Raw genomic sequence first — 17,088 nt, forward strand, 5'->3', positions numbered from 1 at the left:
CCACAGAAAATAAATTCAATTCTGGACAGAAATGGTAGTTTCTACAGCAACTACCATTTTACTAGCTCCATTGTAGCTGGTTTTTCTTGTGCCTATTTACCTTAGTAAGTGTAAGCAAGCCTCCAAAGCTCAGCCTTTAACTCCCAGTGGTTTGACCACAGTAAACCTCCAAAGTTAATGTCCAGAAACGTGCTTGCAGTACAAATCCATTTCTATTGCACATGGATCCAAGCCCAACCGTGCTAACACTCCAAACTACCAAGGACTACACGCCAGACATCAAGTTAGCGCTTAGGGTGGCCTGATGTCACGGTTCATGCGGTGACCGCGTTCGTCCGGGCGTGCTGGCATGCAAAACGTGTGCTCTGCGTGCCGCCTAGCGCTCTATTGAGCGCGTGCTTGCTGCCCAGCCTGCCCGAGCATGCCAAGCCTAGCCACCATCCCCGTCTCCACCCCCTTAACTCCCCCTGGCACTCGCCGACGCCGGAGCTCGCCACAGCGGGCACGGGCACGGTCCGGCCAATGACACAGTGCACGGCGCACTGTGCTCGTCGTCTTCTCCCTCGTCCCTGTGCTAATGCGCCCACCAATAGTTCCCCCGTGACCTCCGTCGTCTTCCCCCTCTCTTGCAAGCGCCGTTCGTCACCAGGCGCCGTGGACAGGTGTCCTCCGGCGGAGCCCGAACCCTCCTCGCCGCCCGACTATAAATGCCGCCACCCCCAGCCTATTTGAGCACCCGCAGCTACTCCCACACCCTCGACAAGCTAGTAGAAGCCGCAGCCCGGTCGGGCAGGCCGCGGGCTGCCGTCCCCGTGCCGAGCTCGCCGACGTTCCCCTTCGGATCGTCCCCATAACTCTAGCCCCTCCCAGGCCAGGGCAACCCTACCAGGGCCTCCGCCACTCTTCAGTGAGGGCGTTCCGCCCTGTTGGAGCCCCTGGAGCCGCCCCGAGCCGCCGCCGTCTTCATCTCCGGCAACCGCTGCCCTCTGCCTCCACTGGAGAGGCCGTTTCCGACGTCGTCCGGTCACCTCTAGCCACGCTACGGGTACGGGCAGGTGCGCCATCTTATTCTCCTTCGATCCCCCCCTCTCGTTTGACCCCAAGAACCCTCGTCGCCGGCGTGTGTTCCGGCAAAGCTCCGCCTCCCGTTGTTTCCTTCTCCCCCTCCTTCTGGCCTGACTAGCGGGGCCCGCTAGTCAGCCACTCAGTACGCGTGCGAAGTGGTATGAGTGGAGGCGCCTCGGGCGTTTACGCCTTCGACGTCACCCCCTCCCCAGTCTGTTTTCTTTCTAAATCAAATTCATTCAAATCCAGGAAACTTCAAACATCCATAACTTTTTATCTATAAGTCCAAATGCATTGATTCTTTTTGCATTGTGTTCTTTGTCCAAAAATCTAACAGAATCCAAGTGATGAGATTTTTCCTTGTTGTCTAGATTTTTTGGTAATTTTCATAAGGTTTCTTGATGTTTTCTTTTTGTGGTTTTATTTATTTTCAGCAGAGCAAGCTTATCTTGAGGATCACCAGGAGGTTTGTGAACCTCATCAGCACTAAGGCAAGCCACAGCAACATTTTCATAGTGCCACTTCAATATTTGTGATTTTTCCTACTTGAATTATGCTTATTCATGCATTTAAATAATTATTATGATAATTATATTCTGTTAGATTCTTGTCATGTTAGGTATGTTTGATTTACAGAAAGTTGGAAATGAAATTTGCTGATAAGCTAACAAGAACTTAGATATGAGTAATGATAAAATGATATGGTCATGGAGGTTAATAATTAGTTTAATTATTATTCTTGCATGATGAAAATGATGAGATTGCTAGAAATGGTTCTGATTTAAGTGATGTTTGATCTTAACTAGAGAAATACCTTGAGTTGGTGATGGCTCTGTGGGAGCGTAGTTGGTTTAGTTATTTTCATGGTTATTTGATGCAAATGTTAGTGATGCATAGCATGGCATTATTACACCGGTTACTTTCACTTTAAGTTGAACCTAATAAATAACTCAACTTGAATATGTTGTTGACCGGGTCGTGGTGCCGCTGAAATGAGTTTTTCCCAGTGCAACCACATTTGCCGGTATGGGACGACCTTAATGCGTTTCATTGTCGTGCCTCTGGTCGGTGCCTCCATCTAGGCAAGGTTATGGGCGTGTTGTACCCTGGCCCGGTAAGCAGGCATAACCTTGTGTGCTAGTTGATGAGTTAAGTGTTTGGGTCCCAGAGTGGATCGTTGCCACGATAGTGGTTTTGAGGTGTCTTGAGGTAGACACAGGGCCACCCAGGACTAGCCCGGGTTGAGTCGGAGTGGCCGGGAGAGTGTCATGACAATGAAGTGGTTTCGTCGGAATGTCTTTGGTCCACTCGAATGGGAGTGCGAGGCCATGGGTTCCGTAGTGTGGGTACAATGCCCTACCTCTGCAGAGTGTATTAATCTATCAATAGTCGAGTCCATGTTACAGACACGCTCGAAAGTAGGGTACACCATGGGTCAACACTTAATAAATTTGCACACTAACATTTGCACTAAGGTAATGGCAGTGAGGCCATCGTGTTGAGGTTGAGACCATGTGTTGGTCAGGGTTGTGATCGCGGTAAGGATCACGAGATTGTCGTTGAGTTCTTCATGTTTGTGGTCTGGAAAGGATCATGTTCGGTAAGCCAGTTCATGGGACAAGTACCACTTAAGCATATTCACAACATGTTGGATATATATATTGTTGCATTGTTATTAATTGGTTAAGTATCATGATGTTGTTTGTCATTATGTTTATGCTTGTTGTGAGCTTGCAAGTACATTCAATGTACTGACCTGGCGTGTCATGCCAGAATTCAGGAAAGTCTCGTTGGAAAGGAGAGCTGTCCGAGTCTAGATCGTGTCCACGTCGGTGTCCCTGTGCTATGGAGTCCCGCTACGACGTTATTCTGCTGTCGTGTAGTAGTCGTGATCGAGGCCCCTTTATGTTTACTAAATAATGTACATATTGTTCAGCCGCACCGTGTGTGCCGCTTGGCCTCGCTAACTATTGTAATATGAACTATGCTCCGCTAGCATGAATAAAGTGGTTGTTTTTCTGTACCAAGTTGTTGTGTGTTGCCAGAAGACAAGGTCTCTAGGCTGGCAATGCAGGGTAAACCGCTCACTCTGTGTCGGGGTGCCACAATGCTTGGCATCAAAGTCGCACTGACTGTAGGCCATGCTAGACTACGCCAAGTTAACTGGACGTTAGATACGAGTTGTAGTTGAGTGCCGGTACTCTATTGTAGTTGGTTGTTGCATTGCATGCACTGATTTTTATTTTTATGCTAACATGCTAATGGTTGTGAGTGTAGATGGCTCCGGTGCTGTATCCGTGCCAGTTGCAGCTGATGCCGTACACGTCGCCGCATCTCCTTCGTAACGTGTGGCGTCGGCTGTACCCTCACGGTGACGATCCAGTCTATCGTGTGTACCGGGAGCGTCTAGCTGACTCAGTGTATGAGTATCACGCCGTGGTTACTCTGCGCACCAGTTCCGATTCTAGCACTTACACTCGTACTTCATGAAGCGGGTACGCTTCTACCGCTTCTCAGGTTGTCCAGTTTGCTGCATTCGAGGTACTCATTGAGCTCCGCTACAACGAGGTCCGGATGCAGAACCACCCAGGTTTCCACTTCTATCCTTCTCTCCACGATAATGGTCGTGTTCGTTTCCCTATCATTGATTCGGAGTTTGATAGTGTAGCTAGCCACCTTTCTTGCTATATCACTGCTAGCTATCTTTTGATCTACGAGTTGGCTCGTGAGCTGAGTCGTGCCCGTACTGCTTTAGCCTCTGCTTTAGTCTCTGCTAGCTCAGCCACTACCCCACCATTGGTAGGATTTATTCCCTATATTCCTGCCAGTTCTAGATCCCCTGTTTCTCCGGTTACTCCTCCGAGTAGCTCAGGCACCGCGACTGTGAGTCCACTTAGTGCTCCTGCTGAGTGGGTTTCACTCCTCGCCACTCCTGTAGCCCCGATGATTGTCGTCGTGTCACTTTTAACCCGGAGGTCCCAGTTAACCCCGTCAGTTCAGGATCCGAGTTCGCTTCAGGAGAGGACACCGCAGCACCAGCCGAGCAGTAGAGCTTCCGAGTATTCACAGTCGTTAGGAAGGAGTATGGATGTAGTCGTATGAGTCATAATGTTTCGTTTCATGTATGAGGGTAGTTGGACCTGGCATGTTGTTATCATTCATGTATGAGTCTATGTATAATTATGTTGGACTTTATTTTATTCGCCGTATTTTCTTCGCCATTTCGGTTTTACTCGGATTTCGTTGCTAGTTTCTCCCCAACTTATTTTTGAATGCTTCTCATCTCGGTTGCTTTGCCTTGGGAAAATAATCATATTAGGATGATGCGGGGAGGCTGCAGTAGTAACGTCCGCGAGGGTTCTCCTATTTGTCGTTCCGCACGACAGGCAGGACACTCACCCGAGCCGTACGTTCCACCACCGCCTCCACCGCCAAATCCTCCCTCCACCGAGCAAATTTTGCGTATGTTTGAGGAAAGAAAAAATAATGATCTGGTGGAAATATTCAGAAGTATTCAAGTTGTCTTGGACAGAATGGAAATCAGACCGGTCATCACTCCAAGCTATCTGATTTTCAAAGGACTAAGCCTCCCAATTTCTGTCAGGCCATTGATCCCTTGGATGCAGATGATTGGTTGAGAACTATGGAAAAGAAGCTTGAGGCTGCTTGAACTGATGAAGGGGATAAAGTTCCATTTGTAACACATTATCTTGAAGGTGCTGCTGCCATATGGTGGGAAAATGAAAAGGCCATGTGGACTGCTGATGAAGAAATTACCTGGTCAAGATTCAAGGAACGATTTCGGAAATATCACATCCCTACGGGAATTATGAAGACTAAACAGCGTGAATTTCTCGCGCTCCTCCAAGGAAGTCAGTCTATGGGAGAATATTTGCAGAAATTCAATCACCTCTCACGTTACTCTCAATATGATGTGGCCACTGAGGAAAGAAAGATGGACAGATTTCTTGGTGGGTTAAAATCACAGCTCCGTTGTACTCTCAGCATGTTTGATTTCCCGGACTTCCAAACCCTGGTAAACAAGGCTTTCATTGCTGAAAGGGAAAACAAACTTATATCAGATACTAAGCGTGTCAACAATGATCACAAGCGCAAGTTTGAGCCAAGAAAAAAAATGCAACCAGTGCAGAAAGTTCGTACCTGGTAGCCGACTCAGGTAGCATACAATCCCAATTGGCAGCAAAATGTTAACAAGACCACCACCCAAGTCAAGAATGACGTGCTCAACCCAGTTCTAGAGAATCGTCTATGCAGCAATTCCTGTTTCAATTGTGGGCAAATCGGACATTATGCCAAGCAATGTCCCACGAACAATCGGGCAAATGCTTTATTCAAGCCACAAGTCCATTATATGGAGGCATGCCCAGATCAGCGCGACCTCACGGGATACATTCATCACATCTCCGTCGACGAAGCCCAAGAGAACCCCGAAGTCGTCATTGGTATGTTCCCTGTTAATAACATACCTGCAGTAATTTTATTTGACTCTGGGGCTTCCCACTCTTTCATTTCTCAGAGTTTTGTTGCCCGAAACAAATTTCCTTGTTCGCTTTTGGGCAAGAATATTCTAGTACAAACCCCAGGATCTCTAATCAGAAGCAATATAGTCTGCCGTAATCTGGAAGTCAATATCAATGGAGTCTATTTTCCAACTTCTTTGATACTTATTGAATCCAATAAGTTGGATGTTATCTTGGGTATGAATTGGCTGACTCAGTATCAAGTATGCATTAATTGCGCAACCCGAGAAGTCAACTTGATTGGCCAAGAGGGACAAACTACAAAATTTATTGCTCGTAGGAGCATACCCTCCAAGGAAATGGTCTTTACATCAATGGCTGAAATGGAACTAATTCCAGTGGTCAGCGAGTTTCCTGATGTATTCCCAGAAGAACTGCCAGGCATGCCACCTGATCGAGAGCTTGAGTTTGCAATAGATCTTGTGCGCGGAACCACACCAATACACAAGAAGTATTATCGAATGCCGTTATCAGAATTAGTGGAGCTAAAGAACAGCTTGATGAAATGCTCCAGAAAGGGTATATCCGCCCCAGCTCCTCACCATGTGGATCACCTGCTATTTTCGTGGACAAGAAAGATGGCAGCCTCTGCATGTGTGTCGATTACCGTCAGCTGAATGATGTCACAATCAAAAACAAATACCCTCTGCCAAGAATTGATGATTTGTTTGATCAGCTTAGTGGCGCCAAGGTATTCTCCAAGATCGATTTTACGGACTGGGTATTATCAGCTCAAAATTAAAAAGGAGGATATTCCCAAGACCGCATTCACCACTCACTACGATCTCTATGAATATACAGTTATGTCTTTTAGCCTCACCAACGCCCCTGCCTTCTTCATGCATATGATGAATAAGGTATTCATGGACTTCCTCGATAAGTTCGTGGTCGTCTTCACGATGATATACTCATTTACTCAAGAAGTGAAGAAGAGCATAAGGAACACCTCCGAGCAGTGCTTCAACGACTCCGTGAACATCAGTTATACGCCAAATTCAGTAAATGTGAGTTTTGGCTCAAGCAAGTTGGATTCCTCGGGCATGTGCTATCCACTGAAGGTATAGCCGTGGACCCAAGCAAGGTAAAGGATGTGCTCGACTGGTTGCCACCCGCCACTGTATCTCAGATCCGGAGTTTTCTTGGACTAGCCGGATATTACCGTCGTTTCATTGAAGGGTCTTCCAAGATTGCTAAGCCCATGACAAAGATACTCAAAACGGATAAGAAGTTTGAATGGACTAAGGACTGTGAGAAAAGTTTCACTGAGTTAAAGAAACGACTGACAACTGCACCAGTATTAACACTCCCAGATATCTACCGCAGCTTTGAGGTGTACTGCGACGCTTCCAGGCAAGGACTGGGATGCGTACTTATGCAAGATGGCAAGGTAGTAGCTTATGCCTCATGGCATCTATGACCCCACGAAGGGAATTACCCCACTCATGATTTGGGAATGGCCACGGTGGTTCATGCTCTAAAATTTTGGAGACACTACCTCATCGGAAAAAGGTGCCAAATTTTTACCGATCACAAAAGCCTCAAATATATATTTACTCAGACGGATTTAAATCTCTGTCAACGAAGATGGCTTGAGTTGGTTAAGGATTATGACCTTGGAATAAATTACCATCCGGGTAAGGCCAACGTGGTTGCCGATGCGCTCAGTCGAAAGCCCGTCCGTTTAAATGTCATATTGGAATCCTTGCCTCCCGAACTTAAAGAAGAGATTGCTCAGCTCAACCTGGTCATGGTTGAGGCTGGCCTTGCCAATATTTTGAAAGTTACCCCTACTCTTGAGGAAGAAATCCGCAAGGCCCAGCCAGGCGATGCCAAACTGCACACATGTGTTAAGCTTTCCGATTTCTCGAAGGATTAGTATGGTACCCTCCGATTCAGGGGAAGGATTTGTGTGCCTAATCAAGCAGATTTGAAGCAGAAGATCCTGTCAGAAGCCCATGAATCTTCGTATTCAATTCACCCTGGAGGCACAAAAATGTACGAAGACCTTCGACAAATATTCTGGTGGGATGGAATGAAGAAAGACATTGCTTATTTCGTGGCCTGTTGCGACATATGCAACAAAGTAAAGGCAGAACATCAGAAGCCAGTCGGACTTCTCCAACCGCTGCCAGTGTCACAATGGAAATGGGATGATGTCTGTATGGATTTCATCACAGGACTACCTAAGACCCGACGAGGCAATGATGCGATCTGGGTCATAGTGGATACATTAACCAAGGTAGCCCACTTCCTCCCGATCAGAACCTCATATCAAGCAGATGAGCTTGCACAACTGTATGTATCCAAAATAGTCAGTCTGCATGGAGTTCCCCAAACCATCACTTCTGACCGAGGTTCACTTTTTACCTCCGCTTTTTGGTCCCGTCTCCATCGAGCCTTAGGGACGTAGTTGAAGTACAGCACTGCTTATCATCCTCAGAGTGATGGACAGACAGAACGAGTAAACCAAATACTAGAGGATATGCTATGAGCCTGTGTTTTGGCCCAAGGCCCAAAATGGGAAGACTGTTTGCCGTAAGCCGAGTTCTCTTATAAAAATAGCTTCCAGACCAGTTTAAAGATGTCACCGTATGAAGCTTTGTATGGCCGTAGGTGCCGCACTCCATTAAATTGGTCTCAAACCGGAGATAGCCATATTTTCGGAACAGATCTCATGCTGGAAGCCGAAAAGCAAGTCAAGGAAATCCGAGACAGATTACAATTAGCCAAGTCGCGACAGAAAATTTATTACGATGCAAAGCACCGACAGATCGGCTTTGAACCCGGAGAACATGTCTAAAGTCACGCATATGAAAGGTATCAGGAGGTTTCAAACTCGTGGAAAATTGGCACCCAGATTTATTGGTCCGTTTCCCGTTATGACACGAGTGGGTGTTGTGGCATATCAGTTAGAGTTGCCCCCTGAATTGTCAGACGTGCACAACGTATTCCATGTTTCACAATTGCGACGGTGCATATCGCCACCTGAGAAAAAGACTGATTTGACAGAAATAGAGCTGGCGAAGGATTTAACATATGAAGAAAGGCCGGTGAAAATCTTGGATCAGATGGAAAGGCTCACACACAGTAAAGCACGGAAGTTTTACAAAGTCCAATGGAAGCATCATACCGAGTCAGAATCAACATGGGAATCCAAAGAATTTCTAAGGGCATGTTATCCAGAAAGGTTTTCCCAAGCAACCGAATCTCAAGGACGAGATTCATTCTAAGTGGGGGAGTTTTGTGATAGTCTGGTTTTTTCCCTCCTTTTCTTTGCCTGGTTTTCAATTGAGTTGGTTTGAATTTGGAGTTTTTGAATCACTTCATTTGGACTTAACCACTTGGGTACTCCTTGACTTTCACCCAAGTCCTCCCTCTCCTCCTTAAACCATCAGGTCACCTCTGGACCATCTCAAAATATAGCTTGAAATATTTTTCTTAAATGAAAAATATTCATTTTGCCCTCCAAAACCCTAGCTAGCCCTTTGTGCTCCAAAGCAACCCTAATTTTTCTTGCCCCGAAAATCCTGAGAAAAATCCCAATTATTATTTGAACCCTAGGGCACCTTTCTGAGCAAAAATATTTCATCACTCTTTGGAATATTTTGGCCACAGAAAATAAATTCATTTCTGGACAGAAATGGTAGTTTCTACAGCAACTACCATTTTACTAGCTCCATTGTAGCTGGTTTTTCTTGTGCCTATTTACCTTAGTAAGTGTAAGCAAGCCTCCAAAGCTCAGCCTTTAACTCCCAGTGGTTTGACCATAGTAAACCTCCAAAGTTACTGTCCAGAAACTTGCTTGCAGTACAAATCCATTTCTACTGCACCTGGATCCAAGCCCAACCGTGGTAACACTCCAAACTACCAAGGACTACACGCCAGACATCAAGTTAGCGCTTAGGGTGGCCTGATGTCACGGTTCATGCGGTGACCGCGTTCGTCCGGGCGTGTTGGCATGCAAAACACGCGCTCTGCGTGCCGCCTAGCGCTCTGTTGAGCGCGTGCACGCTGCCCAGCCTGCCCGAGCATGCCAAGCCTCGCCACCATCCCCGTCTCTGCACCCTTAACTCCCCCTGGCACTCGCCGACGCCGGAGCTCGCTGCAGCGGGCACGGGCACGGTCTGGCCAACGACATAGTGCACGGCACACTGTGCTCGTCGTCTTGTCCCTCGTACCTGTGCTCGTCCGCGCCCGCCAATAGTTCCCGCGTGACCTCCGTCGTCTTCCCTATCTCTCGCTGGCGCCGTTTGTCGCCAGGCGCGGTGGACAAGTATCCTCCGCCGGAGCCTGAACCCTCCTCGCCGCCCGCCTATAAATGCCGCCACCCCCAGCCTCTTTTAGCACTCGCAGCTACTCCCACACCCTCCACAAGCTAGTAGAAGTCGCAGCCCGGCCGGGCAGGCCGCGGGCTGCCGTCCCTGAGCCGAGCTCGCCGGCGATCCCCTTCGGATCGTCCATGTAGCTCCGACCTCTCCCAGGCTAGGGCGACCCTGCCAGTTCCTCCGCCACTCTTTGGTGAGGGCGTTCTACCCTGTTGGAACCCCTGGAGCCGCCCCGAGCTGCCGTCGTCTTCATCTCCGGCAACCACTGCCCTCTGCCTCCGCTGGAGAGGCTGTTTCCGACGCCGTCCGGTCACCTCTAGCCATGCTACGAGTATGGGCAGGTGCGCCATCTTCTTCTCCTTTGATCCCCCCTCTCGTTTGACCCCAAGAACCCTCGTCGTTGGCGTGTGTTCCAGCGAAGGTCCCCCTCCCTCTGTTTCCTTCTCCCCCTCCTTCTGGCCTAACTAGCGGGGCCCGCTAGTCAGCCACTCAGTACGCGTGTGAAGCGGTACGAGTGGAGGCGCCCCGGGCGTTTACGCCTTCGACGTCACCCCCCCCCCCCAGTATGTTTTCTTTTTAAATCAAATTCATTTAAATCCAGGAAACTTCAAACAGCCATAACTTTTTATCTATAAGTCCAAATGCATTGATTCTTTTTGCATTGTGTTCTTTGTCCAAAAATCTAACAGCACGCAAAAGATGGGATTTTTCCTTGCTGTCTAGATTTTCTGTTAATTTTAAGAAGGTTTCTTGATGTTTTCTTTTTGTGGTTTTATTTATTTTCAGCAGAGCAAGCCTGTCTTGAGGATCACCAGGAGGTTTGTGAACCTCATCAGCACTAAGGCAAGCCACAGCAACATATTCTTATTCGTGCATTTAAATAATTATTATGATAATTATATTCTATTAGATTCTTGTCATGTTAGTTATGTTTGATTTACAGAAAGTTGGAAATGAATTTTGTTGATAAGCTAACAAGAACTTAGATATGAGTGATGATAAAATGATATGGTCGTGGAGGTTAATAATTAGTTTAATTATTATTCTGGCATGATGAAAAATGATGAGATTGCTAGAAATGGTTCTGGTTTAAGTGATGTTTGATCTTAACCAGAGAAGTACCTTCAGTTGGTGATGGCTCCGTGGGAGCGTAGTTGGTTTAGTTATTTTCATGGTTATTTTGATGCAAATGTTAGTGATGCATAGCATGGCATTATGACACCGGTTACTTTCACTTTAAGTTGAACCAGATAAATAACTCAACTTGAATATGTTGTTGACCGGGTCATGGTGCCTCTCAAACGAGTTTTTCCCAGTGAAACCACATTTGCCGGTATGGGACGGCCTTAATGCGTTTCATTGCCGTACCTCTGGTCGGTGCCTCCATCTAGGGAAGGTTATGGGTGTGTTGTACCCTGGCCCAGTAAGCAGGCATAACCTTGTGTGCCAGTTGATGAGTTAAGTGTTTGGGTCCCAGAGTGGATCGTTGCCACGACGATGGTTTTGAGGTGTCTTGAGGTAGACACAGGGCCACCCAGGACTAGCCCGATTGGGATGAGTCGGAGTGGCTAGGAGAGTGTCATGACAATGAAGTGGTTTCGTCGAAATGTCTTTGGTCCACCCGAATGGGAGTGCGAGGCCATGGGTTCCATAGTGTGGGTACAGTGCGCTACCTCTGCAGAGTGTATTAATCTATCGATAGCCGAGTCCACGGTTATGGACACGCTCGAAAGTAGGGTACACCATGGGTCAACACTTAATAAACTTGCACACTAAGATTTGCACTAAGGTAATGGCAGTGAGGCCATCGTGTTGAGGTTGAGACCACGTGTTGGTTAGGGTTGTGATCGCGGTAAGGATCACGAGATTGTCATTGAGTTCTTCATGTTTATGGTCTGGAAAGGATAACGTTCGGTAAGCCAGTCCATGGGACAAGTACCACTTAAGCATATTCACAGCATGTTGGATATATATATTGTTGCATTGTTATTAATTGGTTAAGTATCATGATGTTGTTTGTCATTATGTTTATGCTTGTTGTGAGCTTGCAAGTACATTCAATGTACTGACCTGGCGTGTCATGCCAGATTTCAGGAAAGTCTCGTTGGAAAGGAGAGCTGTCCGAGTCTAGATTGTGTCCACATCGGTGTCCCTGTGCTATGGAGTCCCGCTACAACGTTATTCCGCTGCCGTGTAGTTGTCGTGATCGAGTCCCCTTTATGTTTACTAAATAATGTACATATTGTTCAGCCGCACCGTGTGTGCCACTTGGCCTCGCTAACTGTTGTAATATGAACTATGCTCCGCTAGCATGAATAAAGTGGTTGTTTTTCTGTACCAAGTTGTTGTGTGTTGCCAGAAGACAAGGTCTCTGGGCTGGCAATGCAGGGTAAACCGGTCACTCTGAGCCGGGGTGCCACATCTGATGAAAAGGGAAAGGCCACAACTGTTATTTATGAAGGCATTCGTCCATTAAATGGTCAGTTCCGTAAAGCTGCATCTTACTCCACCAATGATGACTCTGCCACTCATGACTCTTCCGCACATGCTTCAAAGCAAAATCCTCAAGGCACAGCTCCAAGGGTGATGACTGATCGTGAGCTTCTCCTCAGTCGTCACCAGAAGGTTGATCGCAACCACAAATGGGTTAAGCGTCAGTTTGGTTCAATTCTTCACAACATGACCGCTACACACAATACAGTGAAGAAAAACCATTACTACCTCCATGAAGTCTTCGGTCGCACCTGGGCTGTTCTGTCACATCTGTATGGTGAAGAAGATCTGAAGCAAATGGGTCTCAAGCAGGACTTTGACTGGTCTTAGCCACCAGCGAATAAATTCAAGAAGGTCAAAGTTCCCTCCTTGGTGGCCATCTCATATTCTTCATCGCGTGACATGGATGAGCATGAAGACTTGGATGACACTGCGGCAGGCCCTACTACAACAACCGACCCCAACAATGTTGGCGCTCCTCCATCAAGTTGATATTCTTTAGGGGTGTTAGTCCTCATTTTTCGATCCTTTCGGTCATTTGATGACAAAGGGGGAGAAATTTGAGTTAGTCTTCAAGCGGGTCTACATATATGGGCGTTTTTTTGCTAAGTTTCAACTCTCGTTCTTTTGAAGACTTTGCTGAACCGAGTTGTAAACTTAAACCCGATGGTGGTCTGATACTTTTGATGTGTTCTTCTGCATGCTTATTCCTCATATATGTTAATGCACGCATGCTGAATTGCATCAGTCACCATATTTCATCATGCATTTCAAATTCTTCACATTATATGTCAAATGTGTGTATGAATTACAAGATATAGGGGGAGATCTCCATGATACTACTCTTCAAGTGTGCATTGCTTCAAAAGCAAATTCCTCACTATGCACATCTTCAGGGGGGGGGGGGGTTCTTCTATATCTTGCAATCAAATTCCTCAATATCAGTATTTACACTTCATATGTTTATCCCCGTTGAAAACGTAACCTATATTATCATCAATCACCAAAAAGGGGGAGATTGTAAGTACATCTAGTGCCCCTTAGTGATTTTGGTGTATTGAAGACTTATAGGTTAAGGGACTGATGCGTTTGTGAGTGTACACAGGTCTATAAGTCTATGAGGAGTTTGATATTTCCAGAGAAAGTCGACCCCTAAAAATGAAGTTCTTCGACTGAAGACTTGGGATTTCTGAAGACTTCCTGAAGACTTTGAAAGTGAAGAAATTGGTGTGACCTTGAAGACTTGGTATTCATTCGAGAAACATGAAGCGTGAAGACTTTTGTTTTCGTAGTTTCATTTTTCTCTTTCTTGAGTCATAGGAAACACCGTACTGTTAAAGGGGTTCGAGGAAATACTAAGGAAAAATTTCCAAGTGATGCTCAACTCAAATCGTACACCTACCAATCCCTTCGAGTGAAGCCATTGGAATTTAACAGAGACGAAGCTCTTGTGGTCTTTGAGGAATTTGTTCTGACTGAGGAGTTAGGAATTCGCCAGTGCGGATTGCCTACAAGTGAGGAACATGATATCCCTAAGGAATTTGATAGTCAAATTTTCGACCATTCCTGTGCTATGCGCCAGCTGTCCCAAAATATCTACCCACCTAACGGTCATATCATTGAAGGGCATTTATGTCTTATCATGTCGGGCTGCTCCCTAGGCTATAAATAGCCGCCCCCTACAACCACTAGCTGGTTGGCTGCTCCGAGAGAAACTAACAATTGTCATTTGAGAGCATCCCATCCTCCGAGGACTTTGAGCGAAAATCATCAAGTGAGGAAACCCAAACCCAAACACCTAAGAACCAAAAGTGATTGAGCATCACTAAAGAGATTGATCCTGCATGGATCCGACGCTTGTTACCTTTGAAGACTGTGCATCTTCCAGACGGTTAGGCATCATGGTCTGAGCATCCAAGAGGAAATTGTGGATCGCCGAGTGACCAAGTTTGTGAAGGTTTGGAAGTCACCTGAAGACTTACCACGAGTGAATGGGCGAGGTCTGTGTGACCTTAGCTCAAGGAGAATACAGTGAGGACTGTGTGTCCGGGACTGTGTGTCCTCGGGTTTAAATACCTAGCCGCTCCAACCATACGTACAACTATCACAGCAGTTGGAACTGGTCTACCAAATCATTGTCTTCACCAAGCCTACTGGTTATATTTCCTCAACTCTTTCATTTCCTCATTACAGTGTTGAGTGCTTGTTCATATCTGTTCGAACACTTTGACTGAAGACTTTCTCATTTTCCTCAGTTCAACTTCTTTAGTCTGTTTGTCTTCATCCTGTTTTATCATGTGCTTATGCTTCCTGTACTCTGTGTCTATTTTCATTTCATCATGAAGTCCATGTTTATGTTATGTCATGTATGCTTCTGAGTAATTATTCCGCTGCAAGTAGTTCTTCGCTTAGGAATTTCCTCACCTTGAAATTCCTCAGTGAAGAATTCATAAAAATCGCCTATTCACCCCTCCTCTAGTTGACTTAACGCACTTTCACAACCACCCTTTGGCAATTGTGTCCTTAGCAACAAGTGGCATTGCATTCCAAAGACAGTGCAATTAGCTTAGTTTGGATGTTTAGATTAAGAGTTCCTAGTGTCCATTTCTGCTTCCATGTTACTGAATATCTTAGTTCCCTGAATCATAATTACTTCACAAGAAGTTCTGAAACAATGCAGCTTGCATGGATTGGAAAATACATTGTCTCTGCTGCCTTAATCTAGCTGCAATTACCATTATAGTTTAGTCCTGTGTCCTCCAAATGTCCACAAAAGCGGCTCGGGAAAGTAACGGGCAGGAGCATTAGTTTTTCTTTAGGAAAAGTAGGAGTAGTGGTGTGTCCTAGATCTATCGACAAATCTGGTCTTGCGTGTCGGTTTTATGTGGTGTTGTTAAAAGACGGTTCATGCAAGAGCACCAAGGTGCGCCCTAGATCTTAGTGTGGGTCACTGGTGGAAGAGCATCAAGGAAAGAAATGGCAAGACTCCAGGGCACAAGAGCAATACCGTCTTCTATGCTTTCACATCAATTTCCCCCTAACGCCTCCTATTCTTAAGTAAGACACATCCAGACTCCGATTCGTAGTCACATGCTCTTTCATTTTTGGCTTCTTGACACGGCTACTAGGTACCACTTCACTAGAACGTTTTCTCTCCTAGGTGTCTGCTTTGGCTCTTACCACCTCACTATTCTACATGCTTTGATGAATCAATTGTACATGGTGAAGAGTCAAACATGGGTGGTATATAAAGACAACAAATTAAAGGTATTGATGGTTGATACGATGTGCAACAAAAAGGTATGTGGGTACATTTCATTCTCTTAGACTCTTCAAGATAATTAACTGAGAGCACCTCTGTATTTGTGCACATGACAACAGAGCATACACAAAGTGGCATCATAGTATTATCGACAAACATCTGGTAGTTATGGAGTCACTCCTAATAGATTTTGTAACATATGCCTTATACTCTTTCAAATATCACATTAAGATTTCTAGCTAGCTATTTTTTCTGAAAAGGGGAGTACTTCGGCCTCTACATCACATGATGCACACATGCATACTATTAAACATGAACTGAGTTCCAAGTAACAGAGTACTAGACGGTAAAACAAATAAACGAAAAACACGGCCACAGGCAGTCGAACCAGAGATTATCTAGCTTATTCACATAATTCATGAGTGGCTCACCAGCCAAACTGGTTGAACAAACCATGTGCAACCATTTCCAGCCGACTGCACCTAGAGGCCATAAGCGCATGTGTTCACACGCTGCAGTGATGACCACATACAGATTAAAGCCATAGCTCTGTAGATAACCTGCAAGAAATTAGAACAAAACGATTTGTTTAAGACGTAATCATTCCGGCAATTTCATATTGCACAGAGAATGGCATAAACTCCCACACGGATTTGGCCCTTCAGCATATCATGAATACCACCTAACCAGTTTCTGAAAAAAATTGAAATACTCGTTGGTGGTACTAAATTATATGTAGCATGAACCATGCGGCATGCACCAGATCAAGGTAGTAAATGGGCATGACAGAAATAAATGATGAATTATCTCCTCCTAATCACAAAAATAACATTTTTGCTCCCATGCCAGTTAAGCTTAGCAAGGTTATCTTTGGTAAGAACTACATCCCTCTGCAAAAACCACATGAAACTTCGATCTTGAAAGGGACCTTTGTTTTCCAAATATGCTTTCTAGGAAAAAATAGGTCCAAAATCTATGAGATCCACATAGATAGACTTCATAGTGAAGACACCACTAGTGGTTAATCTCCACTCAAATTAATTTTCCATCTGAGTTAGATTAATTGACATCAATCTAGAACTCAAATGGATCCACTTAGTTCATTTGTCACCCAGCAGTGCCCTGCAAAATTGGTTGTTCAAAGGGCCACCCCGAAGATCAGAGGCCATTGAATCCTCTTTTCGAAACACAAAATTATATATGGTCGGGTATTGTACAACTAATGGCATGTCACCCGACCAGGTATCATCCCAATAACTCGTCCATTGGTGGTCACCGGTCTTTAAGGAACCTCTCTTAAAAAAGGATGACTTGACATTCATCAAGACCATAGACCGACATTGCGCGTCCTACCCCCTCCCCACCCCCTTGCCGTAGACACCATTTACCTCTCTGTGCTACC

This window comes from Triticum dicoccoides, chromosome 3B, assembly GCF_002162155.2.
Source record: "Triticum dicoccoides isolate Atlit2015 ecotype Zavitan chromosome 3B, WEW_v2.0, whole genome shotgun sequence".
In the NCBI taxonomy this organism is placed as follows: Eukaryota; Viridiplantae; Streptophyta; class Magnoliopsida; order Poales; family Poaceae; genus Triticum; species Triticum dicoccoides.